Below are 25,354 nucleotides of genomic sequence, written 5' to 3' on the forward strand. Positions count from 1 at the left end.
GTGCTACATTAAGAAAGGTTATTAAAAAGTCCAGAAGCATGTGCACCATGTCTGAGATTAATACCTCTGATAACAAAATCAAAACAATTTGGTATATTATTACAAGGGAGACAGGGCAATCAAGAGTACAGGATGATGGCATCACCATTGAAGTGAATGGAAACTTGATAAACAACAAGCCAGAAGTTGAAAACATTTTGAATAATCATTTTTTAAATGTTGTAGAGAAAATAGGATCAAAATGTTCATTAGAAGAAGCAAGGCAGTTAATGGAAGAGGCCTTACCCACACCATTTGATACAATTGAAATTCCACCCAATTCTCCTGCTGAAATTAGGAAGATAATAAACTCTCTCAAGAATAAAATCTCACATGAAATTAATGACATTTCGAGCAGAATAATAAAAGCTTGATCCCAAGAAATAAGTGGGATTCTTAGCCACATATGTAATAGCTCTCTGAAGCAGAGTATGTTCCCAGATAGACTGAAGTATGCCATTGTTAAACCAGTGCATAAAAAAGGGGATATGTCTGATGTCAACAACTACCGCCCAATCTCTCTTCTGACTGCCTTATCCAAAATTTTTGAAAAAGTAATGTATTGTAGAGTAGCTTCACACCTTTGTAAAAATAAAGTTTTAACAAAATGTCAGTTTGGTTTCCAGAAGGGTTTTTCAACGGAAAATGTTATATATACTTTCACTAATGAAATATTAAATGCTCTGAGTAACCAGAAGTCACCCATTGGGATTTTTTGTGATCTATCAAAGGCTTTTGATTGTGTAAATCAAGGAATACTTCTAGATCAGCTCAAGTACTGTGGTATGAATGGGACAGTGCTCCAATAGTTTAAATCATACCTAACTGGAAGAGTGCAGAAAGTTGAAATAAGCAGTTCACATAATATGCAAAAAACTGGTGATTTCTCAAACTGAGGAACAATCAAGAATGGGGTGCCACAAGGTTTCGTCTTGGGTCCTCTGCTGTTCTATGCAAAGCTGGTACTTTTTGCCGATGATACTAGTATATCTATCACACCCGACAGACAAGAATTAACTGGTGAAATTGTAAACGATGTTTTTCAGAAAATCATTAAGTGGTTCTCTGCAAATGGGCTCTCATTAAACTTTGACAAAACATAGTATATACAGTTCCACACAGTAAATGGAATGACCACATTAATAAATACGGACTTCGATCAGAAATCAGTAGCTAAGGTAGAATATTCGAAATTTCTAGGTGTATGCATTGATGAGGGGTTGAACTGGAAAAGACACACTGAGGATCTGCTGAAACGTTTGAGTTCAGCTACTTATGCTATTAGGGTCATTGCAAATTTTGGCGATATGCATCTGAGTAAATTAGCTTACCATGCCTATTTTCATTCTCTGCTTTCATATGGGATCATATTCTTGGGTAACTCATTATGGAGTATGAGAGTGTTCATTGCACAAAAGTGTATAATCAGAAGAATTGCTGGAGCTCATCCAAGACATGGTCTTTAAATATGTCTGCTTGTGTCTGTATGTGTGGATGGATATGTGCGTGTGTGCGAGTGTATACCTGTCCTTTTTTCCCCCTAAGTTAAGTCTTTCCGCTCCCGGGATTGGAATGACTCCTTACCCTCTCCTTTAAAACCCACTTCCTTTCGTCTTCCCCTCTCCTTACCTCTTTCCTGATGAGGCAACAGTTTGTTGCGAAAGCTTGAATTTTGTGTGTGTGTTTGTGTTTGTTTGTGTGTCTATCGACCTGCCAGCGCTTTTGTTCGGTAAGTCACCTCATCTTTGTTTTTATATATAATTTTTCCCACGTGGAATGTTTCCTTCCATTATTTTTTTATATATATATTCACTTATGAAATTTGTTATTAACAATCCATATGAATTCAAAAGTAATAGCAGTGTACATGGCTGCAACACTAGGAGAAAGGTTGATCTTCACTACTGAAGGCTAAATCTAACTTTGGCTCAGAAGGGGGTAAATTATGCTGCCACGAAAGTCTTTGGTCACTTACCTAATAGCATCAAAAGTCTGACAGATAGCCATATAGCATCTAAAAGGAAATTAAAAGAATTCTTAATGGCAACTCCTTCTACTCCTTAGATGAATTTTTGGATATAGTAAGAGGGTAATTTCCCCAAACCCCACAAAAAAATTAAAAATATTAAGTGTCATGTAATATTTTGTGTAATGTAACATTTTGTATTGACACCTTTTATTAACCTGACATGTTCCACATAATTATGTAGTGTCGTATTCATGGTCTATGGAACAAGTACTAATCTAATCTAATTACGAAGTTGATACAATTCACATTTTTGGTTACATATATTAAGTTTATTTAATTATTCCTGTGTCATTGGTTATTCCTATGTCATTGGTTTTCACACACACACACACACACACACACACATACACAAACACACTGCTACAGAAACTCAAATGTAGGCTCCTGTTCTTGTAGTTTTAAAAGCTGCAAAAGCGTACCTGCCAACCATTGTTTTCACTTTTTTCAGAAATAAAATCGAATTGAGTACAGCAGCAATTACTGCACGATAACTGCAACAGATTGCTCGTGTTTTGTTGTACTGCTGCCAGGGAGCAGTAGCGGTAGTAAAGTGGCGCAACAAAGTAAAACCAAGTTGAACTTTTTGTGGTGTGACAGAAGTTGCATCTCTCAAGTTGCGCCACTGAAAACTGGGAGTTCATACATGCAACTGCGATATGCCACTAGCTATTGTGACACTTTTGTTTCATGTGTGGACCCAGCTTTAGGTTGAATATTTGCAGACAGTAATTACAAAAGGTCTCTAGCCCACGCCAGGTCTGTCTCTGTCCAACTATTTCCTTTGGGGTACAGATAAAACATTAGTATATCAAAGTAACACAAAGACAATCAATGAACTGAAGACAGTGATAATTGATTATCTGTATTTCATTACTCATGAAACATTGGCAAAGATGTTAACAAATAAATGTAAAGGTGTTGAACTATGGCTTCAAGAAAGAAAGAAACATTTCCAGCACCTACTGTGATACTGGTGAGTACAGTGTACTTAATTGAATTAATTAATTTCATTGTTTTAATTTTAATAATGTTGAATCCCATCTCCCAACATAACTGCACCCACTAACAGTTAGTACCTGCCCCTAGCTGGTACAGCGCCATGAATGACTACTCACACGCCCCACAAGGTGTGACACACGGAACTCACTACTGTGGAGAGACTTTGCAGATGCAGTGTAAAACTATCTTCAAAATGATGTCTTCACCTGAGGTGCATTCCAAGCAAAGAGCAGTTACTGATTTCTTTTGAAGGAAGACAAGACCATCACAAATATTCATGGGCATTGACCGAATTTCTAAGGACAGCAGGCAGTGGATGAAAGCATGCTAAGTTACTGAGTGAAGCATCAATTGTCAACAGAAGAAGGAGAAGAAAATGTATCTGATCCCTCACGCACAGGTCAACCACAGACAGCGTTGGTTATCAACAGTCAAGTAACTCAGGATTCAACATCTCTGTTGGTAGTGCAAACACACTTGCCCATCAGATAGTGTATTCAAAGATTTGTATTCTCTGGGTTCTTCAAAGCCTGAATGAAGAGGGTAAAGAGAACTGAAGGAATAGCTGTGCCAACTGCTTGCCCATTATTAGGATTATACTTATGATTTCAAACTTTTTCACAGGAAATGAAACATGGAGTCTCCACTTTGAACTGGAAACAAAAGAGAAATCCAATGAGTGGTACCACACAACCTCTCTTTTGAAGTAGTTTAAAACAGTACCCTCAGCTGGTAAATTCATTGATACAGGTCACTGGGACACTGAAAAGGCTATTTTGTGCAATGCTCTCTCATAAACAAATAATCAACTCAGACATCTATTGTGGGACTCTTAGGACACTAAACAAATGATTCCATGTTCAAGGCCACAAAAATGCATACGTCTCCTCCTCCAAGATAATGCAAGGCCACACTGAAGTCTGCACATTCAAGAGAAGATCAGAAAAACTTGGTGGACTACTCTTCTTCATCTGCCTTGCATCGTGGATCTCTCATCTTCTGACTTTCATCTTTGGCCCAATAAAGAATGGACTCCATTGGAGGCACTGCAGTAGTAATGGAGAAACCACTGATACACCAACAGCTTGGCTGAGATGTCATCCAGTAAAGTGGTACCATGATGACATACCAGATCTCACATTAAGGTGGCATAAGACTATAGAAATGAAATGTGACTACTTTGAAAAATAGTATTTTATAGCCAGAGAATTGGATAACAATATGGTGCATTTAATTCATGGATAAAACAAACCTGCTTTGAGAAATAAATGTGTTGCATTACTTGTTGATCAACCCTCAGGTTATGTAAATGAATTACATTTGTCCCACAAATGAAGCAAGTGATACTAGTATTGTGAGAGAAAATTAAATTTTCCACTGAATTAGAAGTTAATGTCAACAAATTGGTAGAAGAACTTCTCACTGGCTCAAAGTAATTCACTTTTAATAAACAGGAGAAAAATTTCCTGTATCCAATTCAATTCTAGTAAATTAAATCTGCTGGAGGCCTCTACCGTACATGGTAATCAGAAAATTCAAAAAGTATACCACTCCAAATTCTTAGGCAACCATACAAACATCAAGCTTATATGCTAACAATACGTGCTCAAATCCTATAATAAGGTTGTCCTTGGCTATAATTACCATTAGAAAAAATTAATATATGGGTGACATCAGAGTGACAATGTCTGTACAGTGGGGATACTTCTTGTTTGCCACGTGTTATCAAATTATCTGTTGCTACAATTTACTAATATCAAAATAAATTTCATACATTAAAAATGTAATTTAAATTATGTGCAGTATACTTGTTGTTGCCTTTTTTAAGTAGGAATACACACCACAGCTTTCCAATACATATTTCCCAAAACGAGCTTAAAGGTTGACAAAGCCGGTCACTATATCAGATACAAATTAGTAAAATGTACCACAATTCCAACAAAAGAATGTAGGCTGACCTGCATTATGGTCAAAAAACTAAGTCTCACAAAAAGAAGTGTAAAATACAGCAGCATTAAAAAACATTTCATCTACAGCTTCGTTAAAGGTTCTACTCTTTTAAAAGTGAAGTTTTATTCACATAGTAAGAATTTTTGTTCTTTAAATTAATTTTTAAGAGAGACAGATAGACTGTTTTTATGCATCCTGTTATATTCGTTTGTTTGCTACATTTTTAAGTTTTGAATATGTTGATGACATGTTTTGAATAGGATGATGACAGCAGATTATAGTCCTTGCACTGTTCCCATTTCATAAAATATTTTGTCCTTTGCTTATTGTTCTTGTTTCCATCTGCTCTTGTAGCGTAGCATACAGCATGCTAGCTTGTGACACAGGAAAATGAGCCAGAACCAGACTGAAACTTTATGGCAGATTAACGATCATTGGTCTGGTACACCAGCCAGCTGATGGTAATTTTTAGATGGTTTTCCATGCCCATTTAGGCAAATACTGGGCTGGTACCCAATCTCTACCTCAGAAAGCATGATACACAAAAAGTAAAAATATAACACACACAACAAATATTACGCCTTGTAAATAATAGATTTCAGTTATCAGTCATCCTTTTTAAATTTTATTGGCAGATCTAGATTTCAGCTAGAAACTAGCCATTCTCAATGCACTATCATTTTTGATCAATGCATGTAATGCCTGTTGGTCAGGCTTCATCCACATTGAATATTCAATACACTGATAGCTGATAGCTGACATCTATTATTTACAAGTCAATATAACAGTTGCTGAGTGCAACAGCCATCTGAATGGAAGGTAACCTGATATATATTATACTGTTCACAAACAGATGACGATTTCCCTGTTAGATTAACTGATAACTGTAACAACTCGATGGACTTCCAACCACAAAATAAAAATAAAAATGGCCCCTATACAATAGGAAAGAGTGAGTGTGCTCTTCTAGTTTTAAGCTGTCATTATTTTGCTGAATTAATTACATTGCCCAGGAAAGTCATAAAAATCCTTATTATAAACATTTTAATGTTACATTTTCTGTGTATTTATTCAATTTATCAACAGACAATAAAGTCTAGATCATGAAAAATGCAAGCAGACATAATGCAATAAAATGAAATTGCTTTCAGTTCAGAAGAAAATTAAAAAATATTGTATTAACCGTATTTCGATAAATAAACACATATCTAGACAAACAAAGAGAAAATTGCCATTAGTAACATGACATATAACTCTTCACTGTAAACAAACTTCCATTTTTATAGTGTAGAGATAATTGTTATTCTATGCGAACTGCCACTGAAGTAATGTAAATATGAAACAAGCAGTGCCAGAAAAATAGCAGCACCTCAGCTGAACAGACAAAGGAACAGCATTTCTTCATAGTGAAGCACAATGAACTACTGGGTTAATGGTTATTACTGTCAATTTTATTATATTAAGTAAAGATAAAATATTAATGTTAAAAGCACCAGCGCTTCTCTTTTTTAATGTATACATTTTTTCCCTCATTTCTATAGGTTCTCCTTTGTGATGAAATTTACCTAACATAATGAAGAACTTCTTAAAACTATCACCAGGATGTGTCATTGATATTATTTATGTACATCTCCATAAACAGTTCAGGTAAGAGGTTTGGTGAAGGATTTTTATTCTATCTTCATGCATTATAGGTTGAAATTTCATTTGTAGCAGCATTACATAAATGGTACAGTTATCATAATTATGTTAGGCAATAAAATTTATCATATGTAGAACATCATATTCAACATAATAACTTAATGAAGCACAGACAAGTCAACAAATAAATTAAATAGAGAAAGCAAGGATTGTTTCTTGGTATCACATTATTAGAACATCAAATATAACTAGGAGTCGAGTTGAATGCCGAGTGATTGTTTCCTCATGTAATGGTAAACTGTGTTTGTACTCCATAATCAGGGCAGAAGAAAACATGGCAAGATAGCTACAACATTAAGCAATAACTATTTATTAACACTCTTCAGTGACATTTCGTTTAAGTCAATCATTGATACACATATTCAAAATACCAAAACATATGGCAACTTGTTCACCAATTAACATCCCTAAAGAAGCACAAATGCACATTTACACAGATGATAGCATTGTTAGCATTCACAAAAATCAGTCATTTATATCTGCTGGTCAGCAATTTCCCAAATTGTTTTATAAGAGAAGTTGTAATCTAGATCTTAGAATGAGACAAATCTTTTATGATGAGTCGTTGTTCTCCACATTCACAACAAAACTTAGCCATTTCAATAGGATATTTAGAGCCACATTCATGACAAAATTTGGCCCTTTTCATGCCACCAATATTGGTGGTTATGCTTTGTCTGCTGGACCACACTGATAAACTGACCTTTTCATCAAGCACAGATGGTGAAGACTGTGAATAGCAGTCAGAATCGCGGCTGAAATCGGTTGAATAGCATGACTGAGTGATACTCAAACTGTTGTCTTGTCCATGTGACTCAGCTACAACATTTTCTGCAGAGAAATATTCTTGATTTTCCATACTAGTTTCACTATCATTTAGTGATAGCCCTCGTCTTTCTGTAGTGCCTGAGCCAAAAGGCGTATTATTACTTGCATCTGCCAGTTGCTGTCTTATATCGTCATTAACAGTTTTTATACACCTTGTTGTGTCACTATAACTCCCTTTTCCATCATGTAAGTTACTTGATTGTTCAGATTTACCAACCAATTGTGGGGATAACTCTGTTAGCCTAGCTTCAGATGAACATCTCTTTGATAAATTACAAGATGGGGCACTGAGACTTCCCTTAGCCCTTGATAGCTGAGATTTGCACCTTGCAATATCATTCACTTTTTCGACACCAAATTCATTAGCAGAGTGATGTGTACTATCCTTTTCTTCATGGATATCTGATTGTGTACCAGGCTTCTCATTGACCTGTTTCTTCTTATTTTTAGTATACTTTGGTGCAGTGTATTTCAATCTGGCATCCAACATTTCTTTGGCTTTCAAAGTATTTGGAGACAGTGTCACTGGTGCTCTTCGATCTTTGCACCATTCAACATGGGGCTCAAAGGCTTTGAGACAGAAAGATCTCTCACAGTGAGGGCATTGCTCACTGTCGCGTGGTTTTGGTGACACTGAGGTAACTCCACTCTTTGATTTTATATCAGGGGTTTTCTTTCTCTCTGGTTTGTTGAGCTCAGTAAGCTTCTCTGGTTTATTTCTAGGTGATCTGGGTGATGTTCTTTCAGTAATTTTATTGGTCAGAATTTTTGGCAGAAATTCAGCAAGATCTGTGCCCTGAATTCTTTGTATTGTTGAATCAAACACTTTCCTCTTCTTTGTGCTGTTTCTTTCACATGCTTTGTAATGCTTTTCCAATGACTCTGGTTTGAAAGTTCTACCACAGATAGAACATGGTACCAAAAGAGGAGTTTCTTCCTCCATAATTTATCTTCTAAGGGCGGTGCTTCCTAACCCATCACATATTTCAACAATAAAATTTTGTGTGAGATCCATTAAAAGGTCAATGTGACATCAAAGCTATAGATACGTTTTCAGAATTAAATCAAGCAATAACTGCAGAAGTTCTTGTAGTTTTCTGCCATATGCAAGTAAAGCCTGCATTAGTTCAATTGATGTATATATGTAGTCCTTCACATGGCTGAAACAAAAAACACAGTAAATTAAATAACAAAGATCAACAAACTAAATTTAGAATAATTGTGTCAAAAGCAGATTTCTTTTGAGAAAACTATAAAATTATGAGGAGACTGAATGAATGACAAGTACTTATTTTCAGGAGATGAAATCCTAAATACTGCTAATAGGCACATATAAATGTTGAAACAACTATCCTAGCTTCCAGAACGATGAGTACCTTCCTCACGGGGAAAGAGGGTTTAGTTAGAAAAGATTAGAATGGAGGGCCAGATCACTCAAATCCCACACTGAGAGGGACTTCTCACCTATAGTGGTCTCCCAATTTCCTCAGAATTGTAAGTTAAACACAGCAGCTGAGCTTCATGCCAGGAGAAACAGTGGATTTTTTCCTCTTAGTATACATACACATATGTAAAGTAACCTGGAATTAATGCTGGACAGCAAACAGATATATAGACAGACAGATAGTATATGAGTTCTGTTCAAAAAATTGTGGAACTGTCGTAATACTGCACCAGTTGTGTGTTGGAATCAGATGCAGTTAGCATCCCTGCACACATCTACATCTATATTTATACTCTGCAAGCCACCCAACGGAGGGCACTTTACGTGCCACTGTCATTACCTCCCCTTCCTGTTCCAGTCGCATATGGTTTGCGGGAAGAACGACTGCCTGAAAACCTCTGTGCGCACTCAAATCTCTCTAATTTTACATTCGTGATCTACTCAGGAGGTATAAGTAGGGGGAAGCAATATATTTGATACCTCATCCAGAAATGCACCCTCTCGAAACCTGGACAGCAAGCTACACCGCGATGCAGAGTGCCTCTCTTGCAGAGTATGCCACTTGAGTTTGCTATACATCTCCGTAACACTATCACGCTTACCAGATAACCCTGTGACAAAATGCGCCGCTCTTCTTTGGACCTTCTCTATCTCCTCTGTCAACCCAACGTGGTACAGATCCCACACTGATGAGCGATACTCAAGTATAGGTCAAACGAGTGTTTTGTAAGCCACCTCCTTTGTTGATGGACTACATTTTCTAAGCACTCTCCCAATGAATCTCAACCTGGTACCCGCCTTACCAACAATTAATTTTATATGATCATTCCACTTCAAATCATTCCATACGTATACTCCCAGATATTTTACAGAAGTAACTGCTACCAGTGTTTGTTCTGCTGTCATATAATCATACAATAAAGGATCCTTCTTTTTATGTATTCAAAAATAGATTACATTTGTCTATGTTAAGGGACAGATTCCACTCCCTGCACCAAGTGCCTATCCGCTGCAGATATTCCTGCACTTCGCTACAATTTTCTAATGCTGCAACTTCTCTGTATACTACAGCATCATCCGCGAAAAGCCGCATGGGACTTCCGACACTATCTACTAGGTCATTTATATATATTGTGAAAAGCAATGGTCCCGTAACACTCCCCTGTGGCACGCCAGAGGTTACTTTAACGTCTGTAGACGTCTCTCCATTGAGAACAACATGCTGTGTTCTGTTTGCTAAAAACTCTTCAATCCAGCCACACAACTGTTCTGATATTCCATAGGCTCTTACTTTGTTTATCAGGTGACAGTGCGAAACTGTATCGAATGCCTTCCGGAAGTCAAGGAAAATGGCATCTACCTGAGAGCCTGTATCTAATATTTTCTGGGTCTCATGAACAAATAAAGCGAGTTGGGTCTCACACAATCACTGTTTCCGGAATCCATGTTGATTCCTACAGAGTAGATTCTGGGTTTCCAGAAATGACATGATACACGAGCAAAAAACATGTTCTAAAATTCTACAACAGATTGATGTCAGAGATATAGCCCTATAGTTTTGCACATCTGCTCGACGACCCTTCTTGAAAACTGGAGCTATCTGTGCTCTTTTCCAATCATTTGGAAGGGGGGCAAGGTCTTTCGCGTACTCTGTGTAGAACTGAATTGGTATCCCATCAGGTCCAGTGGACTTTCGTCTGTTGAGTGATTTCAGTTACTTTTCTATTTCTTGGACACTTATTTCAATGTCAGCCATTTTTTCATTCGTGCGAGGATTTAGAGAAGCAGCTGCAGTGCGGTCTTCCACTGTGAAACAGCTTTGGAAAAAGGTGTTTAGTATTTCAGCTATACGCGTGTCATCCACTGTTTCAATGCCATTATCATCCCAAAGTGTCTGGATATGCTATTTTGAGACCAGAACTTCCTAGGATTTTCTGTCAAGTAGGTTGTTTTTGTCTTCAGTCCTGAGACTGGTATGATGCAGCTCTCCATGCTACTCTATCCTGTGAAAGCTTCTTCACCTCCCAGTACTTACTGCAACCTACATCCTTCTGAATCTACTTAGTGTATTCATCTCTTGGTCTCCCTCTACGATTTTTACCCTCCACACTGTCCTCCAATGCTAAATTTGTGATCCCTTGATGCCTCAGAACATGTCCTACCAACCGGTCCCTTCTTCTTGTCAAGTTGTGCCACAAACTCCTCTTCCCCCCAATTCTATTCAATACCTCCTCATTGGTTATGTGATCTACCCATCTAATCTTCAGCGTTCTTCTGTAGCACCACATTTCGAAAGCCTCTATTCTCCCCCTGTCCAAACTACTTATCGTCCATGTTTCACTTCCATACAGGGCTACACTCCATAAAAATACTTTCAGAAACGACTTCCTGACACTTAAATCTATACTCGATGTTAACAAATTTCTCTTCTTCAGAAACGCTTTCCTTGCCATTGCCAGTCTACATTTTATATCCTCTCTACTTCGACCATCATCAGTTATTTTGCTCCCCAAATAGCAAAACTCCTTTACTACTTTAAGTGTCTCATTTCCTAATCTAATTCCCTCAGCATCACCCGACTTAATTCGACTACATTCCATTATCCTCGTTTTGCTTTTATTGACGTTCATCTTATATCCTCCTTTCAAGACACTGTCCATTCCGTTCAACTGCTCTTCCAAGTCCTTTGCTGTCTCTGACAGAATTACAATGTCATCAGCGAACCTCAACATTTTTATTTCTTCTCCATGGATTTTAATACCTACTCCAAATTTTTCTTCTGTTTCCTTTACTGATTGCTCAATATACAGATTGAATAGCATCAGGGAGAGGCTACAACCCTGTCTCACTCCCTTCCCAACCGCTGCTTCCCTTTCATGCCCCTCGACTCTTATAACTGCCATCTGGTTTCTGTACAAATTGTAAATAGCCTTTCGCTCCCTGTATTTTACCTCTGCCATCTTTAGAATTTGAAAGAGAGTATTCCAGTCAACATTGTCAATCACATGTTCCAACATTTCTGCGGAATCCAAACTGATCTTCGCCAAGGTCGGTTTCTACCAGTTTTTCCATTCGTCTGTAAAGAATTCACGTTAGTATTTTGCAGCTGTGACTTATTACACTGATAGTTCGGTTATTTTCACATCTGTCAACACCTGCTTTCTTTGGAATTGGAATTATTATATTCTTCTTGAAGTCTGAGGGTATTTCGCCTGTCTCATACATCTTGCTCACCAGATGGTAGAGTTTTGTCAGGACTGTCTCTCCCAAGGCTGTCAGTAGTTCCAATGGAATGTTGTCTACTCCCGGGGCCTTGTTTCGACTCAGGTCTTTCAGTGCTCTGCCAAACTCTTCACACAGTATCGTATCTCCCATTTCATCTTCATCTACAACCTCTTCCATTTCCATAATATTGTCCTCAAGTACATCGCCCTTGTATAGACCCTCTATATACTCCTTCCACCTTTCTGCTTTCCCTTCTCTGCTTAGAACCAGGTTTCCATCTGAGCTCTTGATATTCATAGAAGTGGCTCTCTTTTCTCCAAAGGTCTGTTTAATTTTCCTGTAGGCAGTATCTATCTTACCCCTAGTGAGATAAGCCTCTACATCCGTACATTTGTCCTCTACCCATCCCTGCTTAGCCATTTTGCGCTTCCTGACGATCTCATTTTTGAGACGTTTGTATTCCTTTTTGCCTGCTTCATTTACTGTATTTTTATATTTTCTCCTTTCATCAATTAAATTCAATATTTCTTCTGTTACCCAAGGATTTCTACTAGCCCTTGTCTTTTTACCTACTTGATCCTCTGCTGCCTCCACTACTTCATCCCTCAGAGCTACCCATTCATCTTCTTCAGTATTTCTTTCCCCCATTCCTGTCAATTGTTCCCTTATGCTCTCCCTGAAACTCTGTACAACCTCTGGTCCTTTCAGTTTACCCAGGTCCCATCTCCTTAAATTCCCACCTTTTTGCAGTTTCTTCAGTTTTAACCTACAGTTCATAACCAATAGATTGTGGTCAGAGTCCACATCTGCCCCTGGAAATGTCTTACAATTTAAAACCTGGTTCCTAAATCTCTGTCTTACCATTATATAATCTATCTGATACCTTCTAGTATCTCCAGGATTCTTCCATGTATACAACCTTCTTTTAGGTACATATAATTTTACTTTCGAATTCACTGAATGCTTCATGCATAGCCTTCCTTACGTTAACATTGACATCGCTTAGCTTCTGTTTGTCTGAGAGGTGTTGGCTGCGTTTAAATTTGAAGTGAAACTCTCTTTGCTTTTGCAGTAGTTTCCTAATTTTGTTGTTGAACCATGGTGGGTTTTTCGCATCCCTCACAGTTTTACTCGGCACGTACCTGTCTAAAACGTATTTTACGATTGCCTTGAACTTTTTCCATAAACACTCAACATTGTCAGTGTCGGAAGAGAAAACGCCTAAGTTTAAAGTGTAACTGCCAGAAGTTTCATTGTTGTATGTCTGTTAGTTAATATTCAGTGCTGTACTGAGCAGAACTTTGAGTCTAACCATTTCTGAATTATGAGATGGCATAGTTAGAGGAGCATTGCATCTGCAATGAATTTTACATGCAACTCAGGGCACATCAAATGATACAGAAAGACTTTAGACTTTGGTAATGAGAGCTTAAGCTGTACTCAGTGCTATGAATGGTTCTGATGGCTTAAAAATGGCAAGACAGAAGTTAAAGTTGACCCTCATTCAGGAAGCCCTTTGATGCCTACCGATGATGTTCATGTAAGGAACATCAATGAAATTGTGTGTGCCAATCAAAGACAGACTGATGAAAGATTGCAGACGAATGTAACATTTTAGTTGGATCATGTCATGAAATTCTGATGCAGCACCTTGGAATGCATTGAACTGCTGCCAAATTCATCCCACGGCTCACGAGCCAAAACCAGAATGATATTCATGTTGCAATCTGTGAAAACTTTCGGATCACGCAAATGATAATGAGATGTTCTGTACGAGAATCATAACTGATGATGTGGTATAGGTCTACGGTTATTATGTTGAGACCAAGGTTCAGTCTTCACAGTGGGCCTTGAAAGGTTCTCCAAGACCAAAAAAAGCTTGTTAGGTCAGGTCAAATGCCAGAGCCATGCTGATGGTTTTCTTTGAAGGATTACTACATCATGAATTTGTGCCACATGGACAAACCGTTAATGGATGGTACTATCTGGATACGTTGCGATGCCTGCGAGAAGATGTGAGAAGGAAACGCATTAAATTTGGCGAGACAATAATGCACCCATACATTCGTCCCTGTTGGTGCAAACTATTCCATGAAAAACGAAATCACTGTGCTGCCTCATTCATCATACTCCACATACCTGGCCCCTGTTGACTTCTTTTTATTTCCAAAGTTGAAAACCCATTTAAATGATGAAGATTTGCAATGGCAGACAAAATAAAAGAAAATTCACAGATGGCACTTACCACAGTCCAGCAAGAGAAGTACCAAGGCTGTTTCCAGAAGTGGAAATGGCCTTGGGAGCAGTGTAGAAATTGTGGGGGAGAGTATTTTGAAGGAGACCATGGACAATAAGTGAAAGGTAAGCACAGAAAAAGTTTGTGGACAAAGTTCCGGAATTTTTTGAACAGACCTCATACTTTACAGAAGTAGCCTGCAGTGGCTGCTTCTGCCTGTTAATGTAAAACTTGACTCATTTAATATCCCTAAGGGATCTCTTTGATAATGGGGTTTATGGAACATGAGTGGATGAATAGACGAATCTGAATGTATCCCACAATGTTTATTGTTCCGTAAACAAATCCTAGATGCAGGCTACAGCTCATTCCATGTCCTTAGAGACTCTCTTCAATGAAGGCATTTATGGAACATGAGAAAGCATGAATACATGTATCTGAAGCTATTTCCTAAGTGAACCCCAGTCGTAGACTGCAGCTCCCCAAACCATAATGCATGGAATTGGTTCGGTATGTTTCTACTGATACATTCTAGTATCTGGCATCATCCTCATTGATGCCACACTCAAAAATTAGAGATAACACGATGGGATCTGCTCTCTCTACTAAACGTAATTTTTGTGCTATTAATTTTTCAAGCCACTACACTGTTGGGTGTTGGCTGCTTGCTAATGAAATGCAAGTGGCTGGAAGTACTCATACCTAAGCTACCAAGAAATTGTTCTTGCTGACAAAATGTGGGCAATCTTGGCCAAAACAGGTAGTGTGGTCAGTGTGTTGTAAATGCTGTATACCTTCTGTGGCAATCCTGCAGCGAATCTATCAACTGCTGCTGCGAGGCCCAAAAGAACGATCACGTGCATCTTTCTTGGGCCACAGACATCGTTATGTACACAGAGCTCATACCTCTTGTCCATGATAATGGGCAGTCATTTGAAAAGATCATCTACACTTCCATAGGTTTACAACATAATCTCCCTGACATTCAGCTAACTACACAAATTAGAATCTATCAGTATTTCTGACCACTCAGTTCTATCTAGATTCCAAAATTACATAATTAGAGGACCAAAATTATAAGAACCTATTAATGTCACAAAAGGGCTGATACAGGGTTGCAGTATTTCACCAGTCTTGTTTAATTTACATGCAGAGGTGATTCTCTGAAGGTGCAAGAACTGCTGTGGAGGAATGGGAATTATTATTAACGATGTACAGCTGTTTTCATTAAGTTTTGTTGATCATCAAGTTGTTCTAGCATAAGATGAATTCAATCTTGAGTTCATAATATGGTGTTTATATCAGGAATATAATAAATGAAAACTGAAAATGTTATCTGGTAGTGAATAATAACATTAAATTTGAAGTTAACATCAATGACAGAGCAGTTATAAAGCAGGTGAAATATTTAAATATCTAGGGGCATATATTGACAAAAATGGACTGGGTACTGCAGAAATAAAATTCAGAATACAACAAAGCAGAAAAATGATAGGGTGTCTAATGACAATAAGGAAAGAGTGGGTAGGCTAGTGGTTGATTCTATTTTATGCTATGGGTCAGGACTATGGACTTCAAATGCTGGCCTGAGAGGAAGAATAACAGCTGCAGAAATCGATCATTTATGAAGGAGTGCCAAAATATCAAGAATCAACAAGAAAACTAATGATATAGTGAGAGCTCAAATGAAGGCAGATGAAACACTGATAGACAGAATTGAAAGAAAATCTCTAAAGTGGTATGATCATCTGTTGAGAATGCCAAATCATTAATGGCCAAAGAAAATTTTGAATGGAAACCACGTGGCAGATGTAAATGTGAGAGACCATGATGTTCTTGGAATGACCCCATCAACAGAATAATGGAGCACTGTGGGATACGCAAGGAGGAGGCACTGAACAGAGGTGCTTGGCAGAAGATTACAGAAATACAACAAAATGTTGTTATTAATTGATCTCCATATTAATTAATGCTGTAATAATAATAATAATAATAATAGATAAACTAAAGTATCAACAAATAAATATTACAAAAAATTTCAGTAAAGGTAACATGGATACTTTCTGCAATAAGCTGGACTGTAAACCACTGCAGTTGAAGCACAAGTAACAATAAAAAGTTCATAAATCATTTCTTAGGTGTATTCAGAGAATCTTGTCCTTATGAAACTTGTCAAAGGAAAGTAAACTAGAATGCATTTCACTATGAATAAAAGTCTCTAATTCTGGAAACAAATAACTCCACAATGACCTAAAATCTAACAACAACATTGTTTTTTCTTACACATGTTAAGCACTATAATGCTGGGGACAAACTCTTAGGCAAGAAATTTTGAGACTTAGTTTTAAAAATGATGTAGTTAATCATATTCAGATGAAATATTCTTTCAGTTAATTATTCTTAAATGTAATTACGTAAACTCTGACAATCTGGACAAGGCAAATTTCATCATTCACAGAAATGTCTGATGTCTGATTATTACTCTTTAAGACATTATACAATCGATGGTGTAAACTGAATATTAGGCCATGGTCATACATATATTTTTATGTAGCAAAAATATCATGCATTGTGACATACAACAAAAGGGCATATCATGTACTATACTGTACTATTCATAAATGTAGTCTGTTACAGTACACATACACAGCCAAGGACTTCATGTAAAAAATTTATGCATGAGTCTCTGGTTGAATATGCATGGAACAGAAAAAAAAAAAATTACATGTCATAATCTGTAAACACTGGAGAAAACTAGTTCAGCATGGATTTTATTTGTAACAAGTGCCCCTGAAAATAGTAACTATTGTTGCTGTTTTTTCTAGCAAACTTAAATGTTTAATAATTTGTGTTGTATGTGATGCGTTACTATAAAAATATTTATAAGCGATATAATATGCATGTATAAACAGTAAATGTTGGGTGAATAGATAAGAAAATACATATGTTAGTAATTATGAAAGTGCTCACAAACAAAATTATATACGTACATTACCAAATATGTAAATGTAAGAATGGTGTGAGCAGGATGAGCGCATGTCATAAGGAACCCATTTTTCATTAAGACAAGTCTAGCCTAATAACTTGATTACTTAATGTAAAAGCTATAAACACATCTATGTCAACTGTGGCTTGCATGCATGTCAAACTTGGACAGTATACAAATTACATAACTTAAGTAAGGTATGTATGTTATCTACAAAACACCATAATGTTGCAAGAATGTCATAATCACTATAACATTAACGAAGCATCTTCATACATTGATTATGCTACAATGATAAGAAAACTTCTAATAATTTCCGGGTATGCAGCCGGATCCCGTCAACATTCTGCCACGATATTTCGGCCCAGAGACGTCCGGCCATCATCAGGTGAGTACACAACTACTGAAGAGCCCAGGTGCAGTCGCGGTATTTATGCCGAATCTCCTGACTACTGATTTGATCCCAGAGTTAATTTCTTAAATTCATTAACTATAATGTTTTTGTCTATCAGAATTTGTTTCTTATAGATAGCAGTGTGACATCACCATTTCAATAATTATGCAGTTACCTGTTACTAAATTAGTATCCCATATATTTGCATAATAAAGTTAACAGTTTAAACCAAGAATTATTTAAACCAAGAATTACTACTCTTTCTCATTTGCAAAGACTAACATATCATAGATATCACATTACATTTCATCTTGCCACTTAGCATACTTTTAACTATCATCACAAAATTACTTACATTTTTCTGTTAATGTAGTACATTCTTTATAACCCAATGAACATAGTCCACTAGATTTCAAGATAATCAGTTTTAATTCCTAACCATTATTTCATCATCATATTCTTCATAATACTTCAATAATAAGTATACTACCTCGCAGTCTTCCATAGTTCAACATAATCATCCTCACTCTCAAGACCATTATAATAATCGTAGTGGCACCACCGTTTAAGATAGGGAAAGTTAGTTTTGTGCGATATTCGGAGCACGAATTACAGCCAGGTGTGGGCCGGACTGCAGTAAGTTATGCATACCAGCAGTTACGAAGGCAAATGGAGGCCTCAGGGGCATAGAACTGCCGGAGAGGGCGCACACAGCAGTTTCCATGGTGCAAGTCACAGGCAGAAGAGGGCCACTCACCACCCTAAGTGTTATGCGTACGTAACACGAAGTGACACACTTGACAAAACAGAGGCACACAGCCGAGTATAAGTAGGTGCTGTTTTCTAACAAGATTCATTTAAGTGTGGCAGCTCTCCTGGACAGTGAGGCATGTCACACCACTGGGCTACACGCAGCAACAGCATCCCAGTCCACAACGGTGGTTCCACCCTCTGAGGCCAACACAGGGATCGCAGCCAGCCATGGACGGACACTCTTCGGCTTACTACCGCGGACATTCGTCTCGACTCCCAACACATGCCGGAGACTTCTGAGGCGAGGGCCACAGATTTGGATGCCAGATCGCAGGCAATCGTTGGTGCCGTGTTCTCAGCTAAGCCAGCAAGGAAGAAACAGCAGCAGGGCTGGCCTATGGCTCCCATCGGAGCAGCGCGGAGCCAACGGGGACGGTGGCTGCTGAGTCGGCTGCTGGTGCAGCCACCCTGATGTAATCGGAAACCTGCAGCTGGCCGGCCAAGGCCGGCACAACACAGCATTGGGTTGCACAGGCCACTGAGGTGCTTCCTCAGCATTGCGGGGCCCTGTGATGCAGATTGAGGTGAACGGAGCACTGTAGAAGAAGCAAATAAATCATTTGGAAAGTTCTTGCCTAGTTTTAATATGGCACCTCCTGGCCCCATCCACTAGATTTGGTGTCTTCCCGCTACATTTGGTCATCCTGATACATTTGGTGGCAGAAGTCGCCACAACATAATCAACAAAAAACCTAACACACTGTCAGAGTCATATAATCTCCTAATAAATTCTCAACACATCAACTCAGTTGCCTCTAACCTAACTGCAACATCAAAAAAAATAATACATCATTATCAATCTCATCAATGCCCCACAACAGACAACATATTCTCAACATCATTAACAGTGCATATTCAACTTTGCTCTATTGTAATCACAATAAGATCATTCATATTACTTTACTTGGTCTCACTCTGCAAATAACTTTCTCATTTTCCAATACTTAATGAATAACTCAAAGTATGAATCGTGTTCATAGTAGCAGCTATTCTACAAATTACCATATTTATCTGACTGTAAGACAAACCTGAATATAAGATGAATGACCCCCTTCCCTTAAAGTGGCTCCTTGAGAAACTTTCATTTTTAAGATATTTTGACTTCTCAAATTACAAATTGTTTTACTGATGTAAAACATCTACTTAAAACAGTTAACTTTACACATACAGTAAATGTATGACATCTATTGATTGTCTACATTTTGACAATACAAGGAGAAATATAATAAACAAAAATAATTTACTTACATTAATTTTTCTCTCTGGTTCCTTTCTTGGCTTACTTTATAAGACATCTACAGTATCACTATTTTAAATAATAATAATAATCGTCACATTGAGGGTTTATTTAACTTCCTGCCTCTAGAATAGTGGCATGGTATCCTTGAAGAAGCCATCACTGTAAAGTTCTCACAGGTGAATCTATTCATGCAATTGTCACTAAAGAAGATGGTAGACATATATTCAGCATTTATATAAAATTCACTTGCACAGATCTCATTCTAGATTCCACATCATGGCATGCTACTGTATATAAAATGACATTTTTTGTCCCTTCATTTTCATACTCTTTAAGAGAACATTAAGTGACAAGATAGGAAAAATGAAATAGTCGTTCTAAACCAAGTTGCTATAGGCAGTGGTTACAAGGCTGAAGTAATTACTAAAATTTTTCAAAAACTTATCACAGAGCACATGCAGAGAATAGATTTCATCCTTATTTCCCTATTATTTAGTTGTTTATATTTACTCATTTCACTATAAATACAAATATCATTCACTTTCTGCTTCCAAAGGCCCCCTGATAATCTTTTGGTGCTTACATATGGGCATAATGCAACCAGTGGCGAATACAGAAAAACCTCAAGGAGGGGGCACTTAAAATATCTTGAGCTACCTTTACTTTTACCGTGATAAAAAAATGATCAAGTCACATGCCAAGTTTAAGTAAGTTTTATTTAAACTGATTGTACACATATAAAAGACAATGCCGTCTTATGACATAAAAAAGTTACAGTTGTGGTTCTCTTCCTTAAATGATGAATTCTATGCACCTATTCTTCCTGGCAAATTGGTTAATTACATCATCAATAGGACAATCAATGTCAGGGTGAGTGTTCACCAGAGCTAAGCCATTAAGTCAATTCTCCTCCATTGTCGACCTCAGCCATGTCTTTATACGCTACAATATTGAGAAACTTCTTTCTACTGTAGCAGTAGAAGCAGGTAGACAAGCAAATATTTTGTACAGCGTGTGCAAAGTAGGATAGTCAGACCTAGGACAAACAGACATTGCTTGCATAACAGAATCACAATCATGAGGGCCATTTATGCTCATCTGCTTGCATTGAAGAATCTCTCCCATTAGTCTCTTTTTAATCACAAAGAGTGATTCTTCTTCAAAGAATGGTAGTTCAGTTAAGCACTGATTCAATTTATGTGCCAGATCATTACTGTTATGTTTCAGTAGTTTTGAGGGCAAAAGTATGTTGAATTTTAAAACAGTAGAATATTCCTGACTTTTCTTGAACAAATGCCAGACAAAACAACATATTGAGATCACTAGAGTGGCTGCAACTTTTCTTGTAGGTATGTGTTCAATATGTGCCAGGCAGGAAAGTATAAAATATGATGACGTGGACTCGCGTGCTACACAAAAAAGTTCAACTACTTGTTAATCAATTCAGTTGAGTCGACTGATGAAAGAACGGAACGAATATTGTGTGGTCTGACTGGCAGGGGCAGTGCAGGTGGCAGTGCGGCTGGTCCCACAACAGGGGGGGGGGGGGGGGGGGGGACCCGCGCATGGTGTGAGTGCTGAACAAGCAGTATAGTTGTGGCTGATGTGTTGACACAGGATGCTTGTGGTGCAACTGAGGAGACGGACAAGGCTATCAGCATGTGGAGGTTGATCTGATCAAAGTGATGGCGTATGTTGTAAGGGCAATGCAATTGATGTGAGATGCTAATTTATTAGCCAGGGTGAATTTCGATCAGTGTGGCATGTGTGATGACTGTCTGTGATGGACTGGAGACTGAGAAGAGGCAGAAATGCTGAGTACTGATTGGTTTAGGGTCATGGTTGAAGTCAGTGAAGATGGAGATGCAGTCATGGAGTCCAGCATCATTGTGGTGAACTCATGTCAGGCAGAGACACAAGAGTTTTCAGTGAGAGTTGGAGGTGAGCTGTGCAACTGACAATAGTCAAAACGACATTTTGTTGCATTTGATTCTTCTGGTGTGTTCTGAATGTGGCACTGTAGAGCACCATCAACCTGTTGTAGGTGTACCAGTAACCAAACGTGGAACCAAGGGAATGTAGTCGAGGGGTCGGTGTTCTCACAAGAATATAGGCAGCAAATGTTGATTGAGGTGCATTCTGGTGATTCATGTGAGATGTGGTGACACGGTGCTGCACAGCCAGAGTGACGTACCCAAATATGCCAGCAATGGGGCAGCCAGGAGGTAAGGAAGCATCGTGTGCCATTGACATATGATATTGTATGTATGTCCAAGATCAGTAATAGGTCAGATGCTGATTGAGTGGGGAGAGCACATGGTCGGACTTCACGTAGACACGACCAGTTGGCAGGACCAGGGTCATGTGTGTACTCCCACTCTTGTCATCATGACAGTTGTGTGTCAAGTGCATGAGCTGCTTGTGCAGAAGGGCAGAGGTAGCAGGTCTGTCATTATTACATTGCAGGAGCACTGTATTCTCCCTACAGGGTGTGTCCTATGGCACACGACAGGCAGCATAGTGTTGGTGAATCACTGTGAGTTTGTCAGCAAAGGGGGCACACTGCTTGATTGTATCAACAGGTGCAGAATTATCTTCCTGTGATTTGTCTTAATGTTTGATGTACCAGATAGAATTGGAGATACTGGGGCAAAAAGGTCCTGGAATGCATCAACTCCTGACAAAGTACAGGAGTGCAGCATGCTGTATGACCAAGAAGAGGTGGAATTGGATTTAAAAAATCTATTGCTAGGTCTGGTATTATGATGTCCTTAACAGAGAATGTCCACATAAGGTGGCAAGATGGAGACAGTAATAGGTTCTGGGTCATGGATCTCTGCACTGCACTTCATATGGTCACAGCGCTGCAGGTTCAGCCATTGTGGATGAGCTGTCAAGTGATAGCAATTTGATGTCAGAGCTGATGTCTGCTGAAAAGTGGTCTGCCAGAAGTAGGACAAGTAGAGATAGAAGCCTCAGGGGACAGTTGTCAGAATCCAGATTGATTATATCACATTCTTGTGCACAATCAGAGATGTGAAATCGGTAGTAGACATTATCAGTGGAGTGAGAGTTAGGTGAACCTGTTGTGGGCACTATTGAGTAATCACAAGTCAGGCGACAGTCACACACAGTGTCACTGAACTGCTTTTGCGTGGATGTTGCAGCATGTGGTGCATGACTGCACAGAGCAAAGTCATCTGTTTTTACAGATTGCAGGTCACTATGCTGAGCGGCAGCAGGGACATATGATGCAAGCTGTGGCCAAACCAATTCTAACCAGGTGCTGTTCAGTTGGTCATGTGGAGCAGCTGCATGGCGTGGTGCAGTTGGCAACATTTTGCACAGGTGTAAATGTAGTGTGCTCAGTGGCATTCTGCGCAGGCCCAGGTGTGGTGCAGGTGGGAATGATCTGTGCAGGAGTGACCATGGCATGTTTGGCAGCATTCTGCACAGACTTTTGTGTGCTCAGCAGCATTCTGCACAGACATAGGCGTGACACAGTTGCGGATGTCTCTGTGCAGGCACAGGGATGGTGCAGGTGTACAGCGCAGGTTCAGGCATGGTGCAGCTTATGGGAGGTGGGGTTTTGTTGATGTGCAAAGGCCATCAATCTAGTCAGGTGCAGAGAAGTCACAGTTGGAAGCGACTGGGTGAAGTCGGATGGACTCGACTACTAAGTGAAAGGAAGGTAGCTATGGTGCTTGGTGGCCACCATTGTTGTCAACAATGTGAATACAATGTCAGTGGACCATGGAATGTTCTTAACGTGATAGTTCATTTGCAACACAACAAGTTAGAAATAAGCTGTCCACAATCACCAGTCAGGTTTGAGTTTGGTCTGGGTGAAACTGGGTATGTTTCATGATCATGTATGAAATCTGGACATTAGGCAGCAGCAAAGGCAGATTGAGCAAATTTGTGCATGGTTCGAAAGACATGCTGTCCATGGCGAACGAGTGCAGATCTGTCCAACCTGAATGTTTCAGTCCAGCCTTCCATAGTATTTCTGCAAGTGGGGTGTGGGAGTAAGGTCCCACAGCAGATTAAATGTTGAGATTGCTTGTTACTTTCAGTTGTTCAGGATTAGTGTCTTTAACTTGAACAACAGTACTTAAGAACTTCACTTTGACAACTGATGTCTATAGATGGTGGAAGAGCCTGTTTGAGAAGCACTACACTGTCCTTAACAGAAGCCGTCAATGTGATGTGCAAATTTCATCACACTTTGGTTATGTGAATGTCACATTGTACTATTGTAGCAACAGCATTGGTCAAAAATTACCTTATGTGCGATCTCATGAAACATTGTGGCCACCAGTTTGATTCAGATACAATGTGGGTATGATATATGTGATATATGACACAATGCAGTAGAATTAAAATTTATTGATGGAATACATACACAGGTAAAGACACACAACTGTATAACATGTATCCTAAGATCATACTGAAGTCTCTTATCAAGTCATTGATATTGCACTCATAGCACATCAGCAGTATTGTTGGGGTCAATAGTCGATGGTCACCATGAAGTTAATTATTCTGTAAGTTCCATTTGTTTCCTTTGATCATAATTGGCATTATTTCTCACCATGCAGTATTTTAGTTATGAAATTTTGTCATAACATTTTATTATGAAACTGTTATAATTTTTCATAAAACACAATCATGTGAAGCAAAATACAAAATTTTTATTACTATACTGATGTATTGTACTCTGTAACTCTTACAAAACTTGTATTTCAAAATTTTGTTCCATAATATATAATGATTTTTGTATTTATATAAATTTTTTTAACGCCAATAGTTGTGTTTTCTGTGTAGATACTTCAATCATTCATACAGAAAAATACATACAACAGTTATTGGCTCTGGAACAATTTAAAATTCCAAGCTGTAATCCACTGAAGAGCCAAAGAAAGTGGTACACCTGCCTAATATCATGTAGTGCCCCAGCGAGCATGCAGAAGTGCCGCAACACAGTGTGGCATGAACTCAACTAATGTCTGAAGTAGTGCTGAAGGGAACTGACACCTTGAAACCTGCGGGCCTGATCATAAATCCGTAACAGCACATTGTGACGCATCCCAGATATGCTTAATACGTTCATGTCTGGGCAGTTTGGTGACCAGCTGAAATGTTTAAACTCAGGGTGTGTTCTTGGAGCCACTCTATAGCAATTCTGGATGATTGGGGTGTCGAATTGTCCTGCTGAAGTAGCCCAAATCTGTCAGAATGCACAATGGACATCAATGGATGCATTTGTGAGAAAAATAAAATGTCTACAGCCGTCCTTATGATTTTATTTGTTTTGTTGCACCCAGTTTCGGCAGTTCAATGCGCCATTTTCAGGTCTGTATGCATAAAACAGTAACGACAGCATAATCAACTTATCAATCAAGCTACATAGAAACAGATTAAAAACGGAATGAGAAACAATGACAAGACTCTACAAGTGAATTTACAG

General features: G+C 38.5%; 1 long non-coding RNA gene across 1 annotated transcript in view; it reads left to right on the forward strand.

Moving 5' to 3' along the window:
* Positions 1 to 2,842: 2,842 nt before the first annotated feature.
* LOC124712530 overlaps positions 2,843 to 25,354 on the forward strand; it is a 41,177-nt gene continuing 18,665 nt past the window's right edge. Inside the window, exons 1-2 of the long non-coding RNA XR_007005588.1 lie at positions 2,843 to 3,041; positions 6,559 to 6,664. This is a non-coding gene — a long non-coding RNA (uncharacterized LOC124712530). The remainder of the gene's footprint in view (positions 3,042 to 6,558; positions 6,665 to 25,354) is intronic.

Source organism: Schistocerca piceifrons, chromosome 8, assembly GCF_021461385.2.
Source record: "Schistocerca piceifrons isolate TAMUIC-IGC-003096 chromosome 8, iqSchPice1.1, whole genome shotgun sequence".
Taxonomy (NCBI): Eukaryota; Metazoa; Arthropoda; class Insecta; order Orthoptera; family Acrididae; genus Schistocerca; species Schistocerca piceifrons.